Source organism: Alligator mississippiensis, chromosome 3, assembly GCF_030867095.1.
Source record: "Alligator mississippiensis isolate rAllMis1 chromosome 3, rAllMis1, whole genome shotgun sequence".
In the NCBI taxonomy this organism is placed as follows: domain Eukaryota; kingdom Metazoa; phylum Chordata; order Crocodylia; family Alligatoridae; genus Alligator; species Alligator mississippiensis.
Genome location: NC_081826.1, coordinates 302,209,880 through 302,216,088, shown reverse-complemented (window position 1 = coordinate 302,216,088; position 6,209 = coordinate 302,209,880).

Below are 6,209 nucleotides of genomic sequence, written 5' to 3'. Positions count from 1 at the left end.
CACACACCTGGGGGGGGGTGTTAAACTCCCCATTGTTCTAAGCAATGACATCAGGAATGGGAGGAGGGCTACAGACCCTGCCAGTCTACCCAGCAACCAGTGATGCATTTAACATTGGTTGGCTGGCAGCCAAGAGCTGCTGGTCTTTATTGGATCAGGTAAATGAGATTATATGGTCTATATAAGTTAAAGACTGCCCAGGAGGAGGGGACTTTCAGAGAAGCTGGACCATCTCAAACTCGCTATCTCTGCTGAAACTCGCTCTCACTCTCTTGACACTCATGGTCAATGAACTGCTTGCCTCCGGAGGGAATCTCTACCTGCCTCTGGATGATACTTGTGAGTAAGCAACTTGAGATCTAACTAGATATATAGCTTGCAGAAACTCAGATGCATGATCAACTCTACCATGCCACTGTTTGCTTTAAGTGTTATTTTTTCATATATTTCATAGACTTTTAGGCTGGAAGGGACCCCAGAGGATCATCAGTTCCAGGCCCCAGCCCCATGGGCAAGAAGTCAGGAGGGATCATAGGATCCCAGCAAGATAAGCATCCAAATGTGTCTTGAAGGCATTCAAAATGGGTGCTTGAACCGCCTCCAGTGGTAGTCTATTCCAAACCTTGGGGGCTTGGACAGTAAATAAGTTCTTCCTTATGTCCAGCCTGAAACAGTCACAGCAGGGTTTGTGACCATTTGATCTTGTCATCCCTTGGGGCGCTCTGGTGAACAGACGTTCCCCCAGATACTGATGTGCACCCCTCATAAACTTATAGGTGGCCACCAGATCACCCCTGAGCCTGTGCTTTTCTAGGCTGAAGAGTCCCATGGCTCTCAGCCTCTCATCATAAGGTCTGTTTTCCTGACCTCTAATCATGCCTGTGGCTCTCCTCTGCACTCTCTCAAGCTTCTCCACATCCTTTTTGACTCGTGGGGCCCAAAACTGGATACAGTACTCCAGCTGCGGCCTCAGCAAGGCCACATACAATGGGAGAATGACGTGCCAGAATTTGCTTGAGAAGCATCTATGGATGCAAGCCAGTGTTTTGCTTGCTTTACTAGCCGCAGCATTGCATTGCAGGCTTATGTTCATCTTGTGGTCATTCATGACCCCCGAATCCCTTTCATCAGTAGTGCTAACCAGCGTAGCACTGCCAAGCCTATAAGCATGCTGCAGGTTTTTCCTCCCAAAGTGGAGAACCTTGCATTTTTTTGTGTTGAACACAATCAGGTTCTCATCCACCCATTTCCTGAGCCTGTCAAGATCTGCCTGGATCACCCTCCTGTCCTCAGGTGTGGATGCTTTACCCCAGAGCTTGGTGCCATCAGCAAACTTGGCCAGTCCACTTCTGACACCAATGTCCACATCATTAATGAAGATGTTAAAATTATAGGCCCTAGGACAGAGCCTTGAGGGACCCCACTGGTGATCGCGCACCAAGACAATATATCTGTACCCTGTACCCTATTCTAAACCTACACCTTGTAATCAATAAAGTTCTCTTCTTTACCTAGCATGGGAGACTTATTGGGAGAGGGTCTACATTATGCTTTGGGGTCCTCTTTGTCTGGCTGGTGTAGGGAGAACACTATTTGTGCTTCAGACTAAGGCAAGCACCCAAAGTTCTTGTAGCATATCAAGTACCCTCAAGGACTACTAGGCCTATCTTTCCCAGGGGGTATGGGGCCAAGAACAGTCCAAACCCTGCGTGATGGCAGCATTACCCCCAGGCTTGTGGGTGTGCTCCAGGAAGGGGGAAACCTGAACATGAGGTGCCCCCAAGGAGGCACTCAGAGTTTGGAAGGTGTTCAGGCACAGTGAGGTGGGTGGCTCAGCACAGGAGCACCCCCTATTAGCCCACCACAGCCTGCACCTTGCCTCTTCAGCCTAAGCACCCAAGGGTGGTGGGAGCAGTGCGTACAGCCCCGGGTGTGGGGATGGGGGGTTAGAGGTGTAAGGGTCCCAGTGATGCAGTAGCTACTGGGTGAGGCCTGTGTGCAGTAAGGAGCCCATGGGTGCCTCTACCCCAGTGCTTCCTCCCCAACATACATTGCACTGGTAAATGCAAACTCTGGGATTTCTTAATATGAAGATGATGGTGAGCAGCATGAATGGCAGTAATAAATGAATGGCAGTAATAGATAGGTGGACATTCCTCAAGGAAACCATTCTTTGGGCTCAGAGTGAGTCAATACCATGGCAGAGGAAAGGGGGCAAGGGGGCCAGGAAGCCCCTTTGGCTAACTAGGGGCATCCAAGATACGTTAAGGGCAAAAAAAGAGGCATACAGGAAATGGAAGCAGGGGGTAGCTAGCAAAGAGGAGTATACTTCTTTGGCCCACACCTGCAGAGAGTCAGTCAGGAAGGCCAAAGCCACTCTAGAACTCAGGCTAGTGTCAGGGATTAAGGACAATAACATGTCCTTAGGTATATTGGGAGTAAAAGGAGGTGTGGTGGGGTAGCATAGGACCCATACAGGATGGGCAGGGGGGCTTAGTGATGGATAGCAGGGGGAAGGCAGAGCTCTTCAATGAGTTTTTTGCCTCCGTCTTCTTAAATAGGATGATAAACGAACCCTCATTGGACCTCAACAAAGGGAACATCAGCTGAGCAACAGTCAGTGCCGACACAGTAAAAAGACACTTGGAGGGACTGGACGCATTCAAATCACCAGGGCTGGAGTAACTCCACCCACGGGTAATGAAGGAATTAGCAGTGGTTATGGATGATCCACTGGCAAGGGTATATGAGCGCTCATCATGCTCGGGTCAGGTTCCAGGAAGAGGGCTAACAACATCCCAATCTTTAAGAAAGGGAGGAAGGAGGATCTGGGGAACTATAGACCAGTCAGCCTTACCTCTATCCCTGGGAAAATCCTAGACAAAATTACCAAGGAGCACATGTGTGGGAGCCCGCTGGCTAATGTGATGCAGAGGGGCAACCAACATGGGTTTATAGCGTGTAGGTCCTGCCTGACTGACCTAATTTCCTTTTATGACAAGGCCACCAAATGCTTAGATGCAGGAGTTGAGGTGGATGTTATCTATCTGTACTTCAAGAAGGCCTTTGACAAGGTATCCCATACCATCCTTATAAATAAACTGAGAGGATTTGTCTTGGATCATTACACGGTAGACTGGGTAGCAAACTGGCTCAAGGGTTGCACTCAGAGGGTGGTAGTGGGTCGGTGTCGACCTGGAAAGATGTGGGCAGTGGAGTCCCTCAGGGCTCAGTTCTTGGGCCGTTGCTGTAAACATCTTCATCAGTGATCTGGATGACGGGGTGGGAAGCACACTGTCCAAATTTGTGGACAACACAAAATTATGGGGTGCATCTAACACCTTGGAGAGGAGGAACCACATCCAAGCTGACCTAGACAGGTTGGGGAAGTGGGCAGAGAACAACAGGATGCAGTTCAATAAGGACAAGTGCAAAGTGCTGCTTCTAGGGAGAAGGAGCTGCCATCATACCTACAGGCTGGCCGGCGACCTTCTCAGCTCCACTGAGGCAGAAAAAGATCTTGGAGTCACTGTTGACTCGAGGATGAACATGAGTCGCCAATGTGATGAAGCAGTTGGCAGAGCCAATCGCACCTTGTCGTGCATCCGTAGGTGCTTCACAAACAGGTCCAGGGAAGTGATTCTGCCCATCTATGTGGCACTGGTCAGACCACAGCTGGAGTACTGTGTCCAGTTCTGGATGCCACAGTTCAAGCGGGATGAAGGCAACCTGGAGAAGGTCCAAAGAAGGGATACTCACCTGATTACAGGCCTGTGGGGGAGAACCTATGAGGAAAGGCTAAGGGACCTTAACCTTTTCAGCCGCTCCAAGAGAAGGCTGAGAGGGAACCTTGTGGCAGCGTACAAATTCATAAGGGGCGAGCAACATGAAGTAGGAGATGATCCGTTCACCAGGGCATCCCCTGGAATGACAAGGAACAATGGCCATAAGCTACTGGAGAGAAGGTTTAGGCTGGACATTAAGAGAAAGTTCTTCACAGTGAAGGCTGCCAGAATCTGAAATGGGCTCCCAAGGGAAGCGGTGCTCGCCCCATCCTTGGGGATCTTCGAGAGGAGACTGGACAGGCACCTGGCTGGGATCACATGACCCCAGGGTTGGTGACTCGTTTCTTGCCTGCCAGGGGCACAGGGTTGGACTAGATGGCCCACTGAGGTCCCTTCTGACTCTATGAATCTTTGAATTTATATATCCTGGCTTCTTTACAGTGTGCAATAAACCTTCCTGTCCCACCTGTGTCCAACCTCCCCTCTGCCCCAGGGCACAAGGAGGTCCCCAGCATGAAGGTCTGTTGGGCAGGATGGGGACACACATGGAACTGCAGTGCAGGCCTGGCTTCTTGGTCTGCACAGGTCACCAGGGGCAATGCCTATCCCAGCAACAGGCATCATGGTGGTAGTAACCCCAGGACTATTCGGACCCCCTGGCTGGTCCCAGGGGCTCCTCTTGCCCTGGGTGCGGACAAGTGAAAAGGACAGTGGCTGGAATCAGAGAATGGGGCTCTGCTTGCTGGTTCTGTATCAGTGTGGGCTGCTGTGGGAAAGGGACTGCAGCCAGATGACAGTGGGGTTGGTGCATATTTTCTTGGAGTACAAGGCAGTGGGAGGCAGCTGCAAGCCCTGGAAGGGTGGGAGGTTCCCCTCCAGCTCTGCTGCCAGGGCTCATGTCCTCCATGGGCCCAGCACCACGAATAGGCTTATAAACCTGGGCCTATAAACTCTGCAGAGACTGGTGTGATGGCCAGGCCCTGCAAAACAGACAGGAAGGAGGGCAGGAGCTGCGACCCACAGAGCTGGAGCTCAGTTGACAGGTGACCATGGGCAGGTACCTGCCAGCACTGTCTTACTGGTCTGCTGAACCCACTGCTGGGAAAGGAGAGGGACCCTAAGCCCCCACCACTCCCATGTGTGCTGGGGGCAGGTCAGAGATGCTGACTTGTCTGACTGCTTCGCACCTGCAGGGTCTGGAATCCAATCTCTGGCGTAGATCTGAGGTTCCAGGAGCATCCGCTAATGCCCTTTTAGGCCCTGTCTGCCAGATGGTTTGGGGAGCATGCAATGCTGAGTCCTTGGAGCTGGTGCAGGTGGGAGCTGGTCCCTGGACCCACGAGCTGAAGACAAGAGGCAGGGTGAGCACAACAGGCAGAGCCAGCCCCAGCCCCAGCCCCATGTGTATGTGTTTCAGGGTCCAGCCAACAGCATAGGAAGGAGACGTGAGTCTCTGGTGCTGAGATGCTGTGGATATGCACTCTTGTACTCACAGGACCCTCCTGCCTTCATGCCCTGCAGTCAGTCCCTGTGGGTCCCTGGGGGTGGCCAGCAGGCTTCTCTCAGACCCAGTGGTGTTTTTCATTGTACCAGCCTCCTCTTTCTATTCTCCTCCCTTGTATTCTGAAATAACCAGGAGATGTCTCGCTCCCAGACCTGCAATGACAGAGGCCACAGCAGGACCCCAGGCCATCCCAGCCCCACACAGCCCTGCCCGCCTGGCTGTAGCCTCAGCACCAGCTCCTCCCTGGTTGGGAGCCCACAGCCAGTCTGACCTTGTATCAGTGCCTAAGCCAGACCCCCCATCACAGTCTGCGCTGTGGTGGGCTAACAAGAAGCTCCGCACACCCTGGCGCTGGTACTCAGGAAGCGGGGTCCATGGAGTTTCTAGGCAAGGAGCTCAGTGCCAACTTACAAACTGTACAAGGTGTCTTCCTCCCACTGCCACTGATACATGTATGACTTGGAGTCCAGTCTCTACCTGAGTCCAATCCAGTATGGGGGTGTCCATCTGGGCAAGAAAGCTGTGGGGAGGTCACAAAGGCTTTGAAATGGCCCAGAGACAAGGAGATCCTGATGCCCAGGTACAACTCTCGGAGCGGCCCTGGGCACTGGGACTGGCCGGCTGGGTCACAAAGGGGCAGGAGAAGGGCTGTTGGCTGCTCCAACCTCCGAGGCTTCCACACTGGCAAGAGGTTACCAGCCTTTCTTCTTCTGCTTCAGCCTGTTTCTTCCCTTCAGCTGCCCCAGGCTTCCACTAGGTGCTGCCTTCACACGCCAGGATCTGCCCATTCCCTGTACCCCAGAGTGGGATGGAGTCACTGGCTCCTCCTTCATGGGCCATTCTGACCTGTATTGGCATGGTTCTGAAGTCCCAGTCCTGGAGGACAAGGAGCTGGGAGGATTCTCCTTCACACTCATGTT